The sequence below is a fragment of the Neovison vison genome, chromosome 7 (genome assembly GCF_020171115.1).
Source record: "Neovison vison isolate M4711 chromosome 7, ASM_NN_V1, whole genome shotgun sequence".
In the NCBI taxonomy this organism is placed as follows: Eukaryota; Metazoa; Chordata; class Mammalia; order Carnivora; family Mustelidae; genus Neogale; species Neogale vison.
In genome coordinates this window covers 142,048,366-142,060,757 of record NC_058097.1, presented here as the reverse complement: position 1 = coordinate 142,060,757, position 12,392 = coordinate 142,048,366, and positions in this window count along the sequence as shown.

Below are 12,392 nucleotides of genomic sequence, written 5' to 3'. Positions count from 1 at the left end.
CCTTGGTGTTAGTTGTGATCTCTCCCCTTTCATTCATAATTTTATGAATTTGGGATTTCTCTCTTTTCTTTTGGATTAGTGTAGCCAGTGGCTTATCGATCTTATTGATTCTTTCAAAAAACCAGCTTCTAGTTTCATTGATACGTTCTACTGTATCTCTGGTTTCTCCCTCATTGATCTCAGCTCTAATCTTGATGATTTCCCTTCTTATGTGTGGAGTTGGTTTGATTTGTTGTTGATCCTCCAGTTCTTTAAGGTGTAGAGACAGCTGGTGTGTTCTGGATTTTTCAATTTTTTTGAGCAAGGCTTGGATGGCTATATATTTTCACCTTAGGACCGCCTTTGCTGTATCCCATAGGTTTTGGACCGAAGTGTCTTCATTCTCATTGGTTTCCATGAATTGTTTCAGTTCTTCTTTGATCTCCTGGTTGATCCAAGCATTCTTAAGCAAGGTGGTCTTTAGCTTCCAGGTGTTTGAGTTCCTTCGGAACTTTTCCTTGTGATTGAGCTCCAGTTTCAAAGCATTGTGATCTGAGAATATGCAGGGAATAATCTCAGTCTTTTGGTATCGGCTGAGTCCTGATTTGTGACCCAGTATGTGGTCTATTCTGGAGAAGGTTCCGTGTGCACTTGAGAAGAATGAGTATTCTGCTGTTTTAGGGTGGAATGTTCTGTATATATCTATGAGGTCCATCTGGTCCAATGTGTCGTTCAATGCTCTTGTTTCTTTATTGATTTTCTGCTTCGATGATCTGTCTAATTCTGAAAGAGGCGTGTTAAGATCACCTACGATTAGTGTATTCATATCAATATGACTCTTTATCTTGATTAACAGTTTTCTTAAGTAATTGGCTGCTCCCATATTGGGAGCATAGATATTTACAATTGTTAGATCATCTTGGTGGATAGTCCCTTTAAGGATTATGTAGTGTCCTTCTGTATCTCTGACTACAGTCTTTAGTTTGAAGTCTAATTTATCTGATATGAGAATCGCTACCCCAGCCTTCTTTTGAGTCCCATTGGCATGAAAGATGCTTCTCCACCCCTTCACTTTCAGTCTGCGTGTATCTTTAGGTTCAAAATGGGTCTCTTGTAGACAGCATATGGATGGGTCCTGTCGTTTTATCCAATCTGCAACCCTGTGCCGTTTTATGGGTGCATTGAGGCCATTCACATTGAGAGTGATTATTGATAGATACGTTTTTATTGACATCGAGTTACCTTTGAAGTCTTTCTTTCTGTAGACTGTCTCTATATTTCTGTTCAATGCTATTCTTGGGATTTTTCCTCTTTTATAGAACCCCCCTTAATATTTCCTGCAGTATCGGCTTGGTGGTTGCATAGTCTTTTAAGTCTTGCCGGTCTTGGAAACTCTTTATCTCTCCATCCATTTTGAATGTCAGTCTTGCTGGATAAAGTATTCTTGGCTGCATGTTCTTCTCATTTAGTGCCCTGAATATATCTTGCCAGCCTCTTCTGGCTTGCCAGGTCTCTGTGGACAGGTCTGACGTTATTCTGATGGGCTTCCCTCTGTAAGTAAGGAGCCTCTTTGCCCTGGCAGCTTTCAAGAGATTATACCTACAATTATAATTTCTCAATTTGACTATCAGGTGTCGTGATGTTTTTTTGGAGTGTATAATCTTGGGTGGAGACCGTTCAGCCTCTAGTACATGAACGCTGGTTTCATTCGCGAGATTCGGAAAGTTTTCATGAAGGACTTGTTCCACGACATCTTCTAGACTTCTTTCTTTCTCCTCCCCTTCAGGAATTCCAATAATTCTGACGTTGGAACGCTTCATGGCATCACTTATTTCCCTAATTCTGCTTTCGTGGGATCTAAGCTGTTTGTTCCAGGCTTCCTCCTGATCCTTTCTCTCTATCTGTTTGTCTTCCAGATCACTAATTCTATCTTCTGTCTCAGTTACCCTAGCTTTGAGAGAGTTTAGATTGGATTGGAACTCATTGAGAGCATTGTGGACCTCCTCCCTGGTAGCTTTAAGCTCCGCCCTAACATTGTGAACATCCTGTCTGGTCGCTTTCAGTTCGGCTCTAATCAATTCTGTTTGGTCATCCATGGCTTTCTCCAACCTAGCTATTGCCTGGATAATTGTTAGCCTGAATTCTCTTTCCGACATATTGTCTATGTTGATAGCCGTTAGCTCTGTTGCGGAAGGTCCATCCTCTGTATTTTTCTTCTGTTGGGCATTCCTCCTCCTAGTCATTTTGGTGGGAGAAGACTGAACAGATGTAGCTGGATGTATCAACTCTGGTGCAGTCAAGGTGCACCCTGGAACACTTCCTGATCTCCGTCTCAGAAGCCTCAGTCTGGGTGCAGAAGCTGAATAAATTCCCCCTTGGATGCTGGCAGTGCAGGTTCCAAGTTAAAGACCCTGGGGGCGCAGGATCTTTTGCTCGTCCCCAAAGCCAAGGCAGTGGCGGCTGTCTGGGAGCTCCTGACCGCCAGAGAGGTTCCAAGCAGCGATCGCACACTGAGATTTTGCCGCTGGCCGGGGCTGGGAGTGCCCGGCTCGCGCGCACCTCTTTTCAGAGGCGGCTGTGGGTCGGGCGCGCGTCTGGGGCACTGAGAACGGGGCGCTGGTCCGTAAGCCGCAGGCTGGGCTTTTGCGCGCCTCTGTCCGGGGAAGAGTTTCGCGGGCGCGAGGCTTAGACTTTGAAACAATGGCCCGGGTCAAGAAGCGCCCCAGGGCCTTAGAAACCCAGGAGAGCTGGAGCGACGTGCACGCGCATCTCAAGCTTTGTGGTAGGGCTAGTGCGCGTTCTGCAGACCGGCTCCCATCCCCTCACAGGAGCCGGAACCCCGCGCTCTGGGGCACGCTGGCGGCTTAGGGACCAGGATCCGGTTTCTCCGCCGCACTCTCTCTGCCTCCGCGCCGGGGAGGCCGTCTGGGACCGGGGACTCAAGCCCCTGTCCCTAGCCGCCCCGATTCCCACAGTTTGCCCCCGCGATCCTTTGCTCTTTTGGAGTGCTTTCAACCAGTCTCCGAGTTAATGCTGGTCCCCAGACGCAGGGCACTCTTGCTCGTATCGGGGTATTACTTTTGCACCGGTCGCCTCTGGTGGCTCCCTCCCCCTTTTGTTTATCTTCCGATATCAGTCCGCTGTTCCCATTCCGCTTTACCTGCTCACTGGCGTCTTCTGCCCCTGTAGAGATCCAGACGTGTATAATTCTGATCTCAGGCTGATTTCATGGGTGATCAGAGTTCTTTGGTAGGTAATCAGCTCACTTTGGGGTACCAGCAAAAAGACGCCTCTTCCTAGTACCCCGCCATCTTGTCCCCCCCCCACTATTTTTCAATCTTTTAAACATGATGAGAATTGGGAAGGATGGGAAGGTCACAGTTCTTTTGGGGGAAAGTAGCCTAACAAAGGATTAGGGGAAAAAATTATCAGGGGCCTGCCAAGCACATCAGCCTGATTTCCTTGACTCATGTGGGCCAAGACACCTTGAAATGACCTTGAAATACTAATGACCTAATGACCTTGAAATACTAATAGGAAAACAATGATGATAAAAAATTAATAGGCAATTTAATGTGTAAGATATGCAGATGATTTTAGTTTTGCAACAACTCTCTGTGTATATCATTTCACTTTACAGATGGGAAACTGATTCTGGGCGGAATAAATAGCCAGCTCCAAATCATACACTAACATATGAGAGACTTGGGCTTTAAATGCCTCTCAGGTGCATGCACAGGCAAAGTTAAAGGAAGGTTACAAAAATGCTTTAATCCATGCTCTCTAGGAGGGAAAAAGAAACCAACATTTATTGTACACTTAAGCACACAGAGTAGGAAATGGATCCTGACCCACTCAATTTCTTATGTGTCCTCCTGTTCTTTCATGTGGATTTTTCTCCCAGACTCCGTAAAATCACAGGTAAGGAGTATGACATGAGAACAAACATGGATTTTGGGATCAGTAGACTCTCTTTCCAGGACTGGTCTCTACTTTATAACCTTTTTGAGAGTCTAACTTTCTCAGTTCATCTTCCTGAAACTACTTTTCTCTACAGAATGAGGGTATAAAACCCACTTTGTCTAATTGTTGAGAAGATCAAATGTGATAATGCATGTTATATATGAAGCCCAGGATATATGGCCTTAATTATTGCGATTCCATTGTTTCCCACGGAGAGAAATACCTGGCTACATTCTATCATTGGCCCTTAGTAAATAGAACCACAACAAGGATTTGTTGTATTCTGCTTTGTGTTATATGCATATTACATGCATGTACATTTGCTCTCATCAAGGGAACAGTGACTCAGAGGACAAAGGCTATGGTTCATTTGCTTGCATACCCCCTCTCCCACCTGGGGACACAGAAATTATCCAGCATGTTTTCAGACATAATCAGGAGGTACTTTCTTTAAAAACTGAGAAAGGAATGTCTAGGGGAAGGCAGACAGTAAATGTTCAGCAGATAGTTATTATTAATCCTATTTTTCGAGATCAGACGAGATCGGGCGCGTTCAGGGTGGTATAATCCTATTTTGTAGATATGGAAACTGAGGTCTAAAGAGGTCATTGGCCAACCTGCACAACTCATGGCAGGTGGAGTTGGAATTTATAACAAATAGTGTAGTTCCATGGTTTATACTCTCTTGTTTTGCTGTAAAAAATATATCGGATTCAAATTTCAACCCACCCTACCTGCTGCACAATGCCTTCAAATACACTTATGTACACAAACACAAACACACACACACTCACACACTTCACTGATACAGCAAAAATAGCAAGTCACTTGGGGCGCCTGGGTGGCTCAGTGGGTTAAGCCTTTGCCTTTGGCTCGGGTCATGGTCTCAGGGTCCTGGGATTGAGCCCCGCATCAGGCTCTCTGCTCAGCAGGGACCCTTCTTCCCTCTCTCTCTGCCTATCAAATCAATAAAAATAGCAAGTCACTTATTTTAAGATTGATGCTCGAAAAGCAGAAACAAAGATACTTTAAACATGGCCATAACCAACAATAAATGGAAATACATGTGTCATAAATTGTTATAGAGCCTATAGTCAAATAATATGTTGGTTATAGTGGAAATGCAAAGGAGAGAATTCTTGGCTCTCCTATTAGTGTCAGCAAAATCTTCATAGAGAAGGCAAGGCTCTCAATTTTGTTTTGTTTTATTTATAAGATTTATTGATCCATTAGAGGGAGAGGAAAAAAAGAGAGAGAGAGTGAAAATAAGAGTGGCAGAGGGAGAGAATCCCAAGCAAGCTCACGCTGAGTGTGGAGCCCAGGGGGGCCAGATCTCACAACCCTGAGATCACAACCTGAGCGGAAACCAAGAGTTGGTCACTCAATCGATTGCGCTACCCCATCAACCCCACAAGGCTCTCAATTTTGAAAGATGGCCAACCAAGCATTGAAAACAGATATTGGAGGGTACCTGGTAAATAATAATTTTATGTGAAATTGGACTATTCACGTGAAGTTTTGCAAAGTGGATCTCTCAGAACAATTGCTTTGTGTGGTATTTTAAAAAGGCCTTTTCTAGATAGACTAGGCAAATACTTACTTAAATAGGGTAAACAAAGAAACACAATTTGGGATTTTCCTTCTCAGAGTTGTTTCTTCGATAACAGTACTTGAAATTTCTCAAGCTAGTGATGGAATGTAAAATGTTTTGAAAAATATTGTAATATCCTTTTCTTTTTTCTTTTTCTGTTTTTCTTTTTTCTGTGTGTGTGTGTGTGTGTGTGTGTGTGTAATATCCTTTTCTAGGTAGCATTTCATAGGGCAAAACTTTCCAAAACAAAACAAACAAAACATAAAACTCCTGGATGATGCTGATTCTGGACCCTTGGTCATCTGGCACACGAGAAATACAAGCTTCTGCATGTGATCACTTTCACACAGCGGTCAGTTCAGAATGTTTGCTGGATTTCATTATAATACAATTCTTCTCTTGCTAGCTTTCTAACCCAGATGACCACATTGTTCTGCCCATTTTAGCTCTTCGAAAGTCCTTTAAATCTTGCCTAATTTCACCTAATTATGCACCTGGGTAACCAGTCATTCTCCAGTCTACAAACAAATCCATTTCTGAGAAATCTTGTTCTTGGGAGTCAAGTATGCATCCTTCATTAAGGGAAACATGATATTAGTTTCAAGTGGGCTCTCTTCTATCCTTTGTTGGAAGATAAATATAAAAAAAAGAAAGGTGCTGGCATCTCCCTTGGTTCTCAAAGTGTTTTGGTTCAATCAACAGCTATAGCTGTGGGAGAAGGAACTCTGGGGGAAGCAATAAAAATAAAAAAATAAATAACACAAAAAGAATAATATTAAAAACAACAACAACAATAATCTCACTGGCTCTTTCCCAATTTGCCATGCAGGATCTCAGCCTTTGCAGAGTCCCAGGTTTTCTAGGAGTTCTCAGAGGATTTCTCACATGAGCTCGTGAACAATCTTCTCTTCAAGGTGGTACCACTGCTCTGTTAATAGGTATCGACTGGGGAGCACTTTGCGGAGGGCCCTCTCGTAGTTGGAGTTCTACACCCATACCACTCCATGGCTGTACAGTATGCAGTTGTCTATGTGGGAAAATACCGCATCCCCTAACCCATAAGATGTGTTCCAAATCAGCAATTATGATGTCCCAGTTTCCTACCATTCTTGTTGAAAAAGATTTTAAATGGAAAAATACAGTTCTAGTAATTTATAATATTCTTGCACATGGATGTTCACGCTTTATCCCATAACAACAAGGGGATGAAACAGGTATTATTATTCTCATTTTGCATATGAAGAATGTGAGCCAGTGTGAATGTCAGAGTACTAGCCCTTTCTGCTGTTCTGAGTGTTCCCTGAAACACTATTTTCCACAGAGGAAAACAATCCCAAAGTTCAGGATAGATCTTTGCAAAATCCAAAATGCTAACCTCTAAGTTCAGAAAAAGCAGTCATTTGTCAAGCTGTTGGCAAACCAATAAAGTTATTTACTACTCTATCATGTTAACATAAGAACTCTGCTGACTGATTGTTGGTAGCAGTGTTTCTACTGAGGTCCTTGCTCATGATCTTAGTTCCCTACTTCTGAGGCCAATTGGTCTCTGTAATCTTAAAACCTATTCTTATAGTCTTTATATGTTGCACTTCTAACTGGATCTATATGTGTAGGTAGATCTTAAATAAGACTTTAAATAGAACTTTAAAAAAAACCCAGGTACTTGAACTAGCCATACCATAACAAGATTGATATAGTATTAAAGTAGATATATCTACACAAATCATGGAAATTGAGGTATAAAAATATGTTTATATTCAAACATTTAGAAATACATTTATGTGCTGACAGATTTCCCATCTACATAGAACTATAGAGCTTTTAAATAATTAGCCACTACTAGTTGACATGGATTTATTTTTATATTTTGTCTTTACTACCTTTGAATATAAGAATATTGTTTTCGGGGCGCCTGGGTGGCTCAGTGGGTTAGGCCGCTGCCTTCAGCTCAGGTCATGATCTCAGGATCCTGGGGTCGAGTCCCACATCGGGCTTTCTGCTCAGCAGGGAGCCTGCTTCCTCCTCTCTCTCTCTCTGCCTGCCTCTCTGGCTATTTGTGATCTCTCTCTGTCAAATAAATAAATAAAATCTTTAAAAAAAAAAGAATATTGTTTTCATTTTGTAAATGTGAAAAGGGAGGTCCACTTAGAAGAAATGATAGCTGAAGTGGAACTGGGATTATAATCCAAGTGTTTGCACTCCACACGTTAAGGTTATTTTACAGCATCCTAAAGATCCCTTAAGTTTTCTAGACCTTCACATCCTATAATTCTATTCCTTTAATTAACAAATATTTATTGAGCATCATCTGTGCTCCGGATATTGTAGTGGGTTTGGGGGACAGAATTTCTTGCTCAGAGGGTTTAACTTGAAGTAGAATTGAGGAAGAATAAAATGGGAGAAGCAGAAACCAGCAATAAAGTAAATAAATAAATTCAAATGATACATTCATAGAGAAATGACACACATTAAGGTGTATTGTTATAAATAATTTTATGGAGAAAAATGACACATTTTAAAGTGTAATCTCATAAAGCATTATGGAAAATCAAGGGTGATAGTGACATAATTTCCTAGAGTTTAGTGAGTAAGAAATGAATAATAAAAGATGAAGTCTGAGCATAGTCTGGGTCATATCTTTTAGGTCTTGTAGGTCATAGTAAGAAGTCTGGATTTTTTTTTTAAATGTAATTAGGAAGTTTTAGGGGAATGCTATCATCTAATTTAGATTTTTGATAGATTGCTTTGATTATTGTGTACAAATAAATCAGAAGGGGCAGAAGCAATGCAGATACATCATTCAGGAATCTATTATGTCATTCAGACAACCAAAGATAGTGGTTTGCACTAAGATAGTAGCAGTAGCTATAAATTCTTTATAATTCCAGAAGTTTCTGTATTATTCTTTTTTCCTAGAAAATTCAAGTATGGAGAAGTTGGGCTCTTTAGGGCTGTGATGAAGTCATTCCATCAGAATCTGTTGCCAACTTCTGATCCTTGAGCTGAGCATGAAGGGACACACGAGCGCTCCTGGGCTGCCCTTGTTCAGTCTGTTCCCTCCTGACAGCCTTCTTCCACCCCACTCATATACATGGAAGATGGGTTTCTCTCTGTGTCCCCCAAGGAAGTTCTTTTGATTTTTTTACACCTTTGGCTGTGCTAATTTTTGAGTTATTTACTTTCAAATTCTGACAGATACAGAGCGGGAAAGAAAGATGAGAGCTGCATGTTGAAATGGTAAAAACGAAAGGGAGTTGGAAATATGTAACACAGTCAGATCAGAGGAGAGTCTGAGAAGAGTGGGGAAGACTGAAGACTTCTCAAGCATCCCTTCTGTCTTTTGTTTGCTTTGATTCAAATACAATTTTCTGGCATTCATTTACAGTTGACTAGGACATGGGGGGGACAAGCCATACACAGGCGATCTCAACAGGCATCGATGTTTGACCATGGGATCAACAATTGAGAACACAACTCCAAAACCTCAGTTAACAGAGGAAAACAAAGAAAGGTCAGGAGTGGAGGAGCTGGAGGGCCTGGAAGGTTGTTGGGACAAAAACTTAACTTGACATGTAACTTCACCCCTCTAGTATACCTGAATGCCATTAACACACAACTGATCCCTAAATCTGTTGTTTGTGGATATCACCCTGGACCCCTGTACTTACATAGTTTGTTTCCGATCTTTAATTTAATCCTTAATGTTAATCCTTCAACCAAAGTCCTCTTCAAAGACACTAGATTTAAATTATCATTGACTTTTCCTACCTGAGGAATTGTAATTCGTATTCCTGCCAGAGCAGACTCTCTTCAGATCTGATTCCTCTTATCTATAATTGATCAGCATTCATGTTTGCCCCCTAATTCTTATTCAGGGAGAAAATGGGATTCAGACATTAGGATGTAGGCACCAAAGAAAGAAACAGAAAAGGAAAAAAGGGAAAAGAAAAAAAAACAAAAAACACTTAACTTATTTTTTGAATTGGCTTTAGGAAGGGTATTTCTCAAGAGAACACAGTGAATCTAATCACTAAAGTTGAGGTATAAGATCAGAAAATGAGTATGCTTCAGGCTAAATGAGCTCTGAATGATCTCTTTCATAGACAGAGCAAAGCACTGGTTATAAAATTAGGATAGGGATTAAACTTGTATCTGATTTACATGGTGGCCCTTGTGGAGAGTTGGACAATGTAGAAGGTGGGAAACAAAACAAGTTAGTTTACCCAGACCTGTGTGTAGCTTCCTTAAATTCCTCCACAGGAGGGCATGTGGTCTTGGGAAGACAAATAACACAAACTCTCATTAAAGGTACTGGTTTAGGGAAACTTTTTTTTGTATATCTTTTATTATCTATCTATTGCAGTATATTTATTTATAATGCAGGGATAATGCAACAATAAAACGCTGATAATTTCAAATAATCATTTAAAATACTCCCAATTATAAACTTAAACACATTTTTCCTTTTCAGGTATTTTTCTCTTTTTTAGGTAGTAACAAAATGGTCTGTATATAGCTTGTGCATTGTTTTGTTTTGCTTTTCTGTGTGTTCAGGCACACGAAAATGAGAAAAGGAGAGAGAGTCCATGTGTGTGTTAGTATTCTGCTTTTTCATTAAGCATGTTGGCATGAATATTTTATATTTTTCTTTCTCTTAAAGCCATATAATCTTCATATGTGTGTTAGTTTTCAATATTTCCATATTAAAGCACTATAAATTTAGGACTTCACATCACATAAATTTATTGTGTCCCAGGTCTGTAGCTCACAAATCCAGAGCTGGGTTGGTTCCTCAGCTCTAGGTCTCACGGGGGTGAAATCAAGGTGATTGACAAGGGCTGTATTCCTCACTGGAGAGACTGTGGAAGAATCCACATCCAAACTCTTTCAGATTATTGGCTGAATTCAGTACCTTGCGATTGAAGGACTGAGTCCTGCAGTCCTTGCTGACCGCCACTGGGGGGCCATCCTTAGTTTCTACAGACCTCTCTGGTCCTTGGGGGGAGCTCCCTGGATCATAGAAGCAACAATAGCGTATCAATCCTTCTCACACATGCAGTCTCTTTTATTTTCCCCTTTGCTACAAATCTTCTGCTTTTCCTGCTCCCACCATCATTTACCTAGAGGGTGTCCTCTGATTTTAAAGGCTCATATGATTAGGTTTGGTAAACCCAGGTAATGCAAGATAATCTCCCTATCTTAAACTGTCATTATTTACATATGCAGAATCCATTTTGCCATGTAAGGCAGCATATTCACTGGTTTCACTGACAAGGATATGGACACCTTCGGGGGACTATTATTTATCCAATCACAGTACATATCATCCTTAACAGTTTCATCATCTTGATGTATCATTATGTTAGAGAACATTTTCTGGAGGATGTATATTCATTTTTATTTTTGTATTTTGCAATTACAAGCGATACCTTCTTACCTAGAGCTCTTGGATGATTTCCTTTAATCAAATACAAGGAAGAGTATCATTGTATCGTGGGTACGTTACCTTTCAGCTTATTGCCTTTTCAGCTTCCTGTTAGACAGATCTTCCTTGACTTATGATGGGGCCAGATCCAAATAAACCCACTATAAGTTGAAAATATGATTAAGTTGAAATGCATTTACTACACCTAACCTACTGAACATCATATCTTAGCCTAGCCTACCTTAAATGGACTCAGAATACTTGCATTAGTCCACAGCTGAGCAAAATCCTCTAGCACAAAACCAGTTTAAAACAGAGTTGAATGTTTCCTTTAATTAATTGAAGACTGTACTGAAAGTGGAAAACAGAATGCTTCTATGGGTATGGTATAGTTGCAAGCCTATCAGTTGTTCACCCTCACAATCATGGGAGCTGTGGTTCACTGTTGCTGCCCAGCTACATGAGAGAGTATCATACCACAAATTGCTAGCCCAGGAAAAATCAACATTTAAAATCTGAGGTACAGTTTCTACTGAATGTATATTGCTTTCACACCATTGTAAACTTGAAAAATCATATGTTGAAACATCATAAGTCAGGAATTACCTGCATGAAGTTATAATAGGTTTAATAGCAATTTATAAAGCTCAGCCTTAACTGTAAACATTTATAGATACATATTTCAAATCTAAAATTTCTGGATAATATAAACATTTTGTCACACATATATTACAATTACAATGGACCTCCTTCCTATGTGAAGTGGCTCTAATATTATTTTCAAATGTCTTTTGGCATCTTGATGTTTTATATAAGAAATTATCATTTCATCTGTCATATGCAGAGAAAATATTTTTCTATACAGGCTGTTACTCTCTTTTAGCTTAATATTTTTCAATGCTGATGATATTTTTTAATATTTAATTTGTCATGTTTTCCTTGGGTATTGTTCTTTTTGATTCAAATATGAGAAAGTTATCATTTCTTCACAGATCCTATCAAATTTTTTTAGCTCTTCAAATCATCTCAGACTCATGTAGATGTAATATTTTGATCTACCTTTCAAGGACTGATTTGTGTCCCGGACATTTTTCAACAGAGGGCAGCATTTTGCATTTGTTCTGCTTTGTGGATGCATATTTCAACCATAGAACACCAAATGTTCTGAAATCTTGCTCAGCACACACAGTGAATCAAGAGAACAACATGTACAAGTGCATTTCTATGGAAACAAAGATCTATTTTCTTATCACAGCTTCTGAGAGATTCTTAAATATTATTTGAAATGCAAAGAATGTTCTTTAAATCAGTAATTGTAGTGAAAACAATAAAGAAACAGTGCATGTTAGGGGAAAAAAATGAGTCAGCTTTAGAAGAAGGCAGCAGTGATAGAAGGTTTTATCCAAAGCTGTATTATAATTGAATATGACTGAA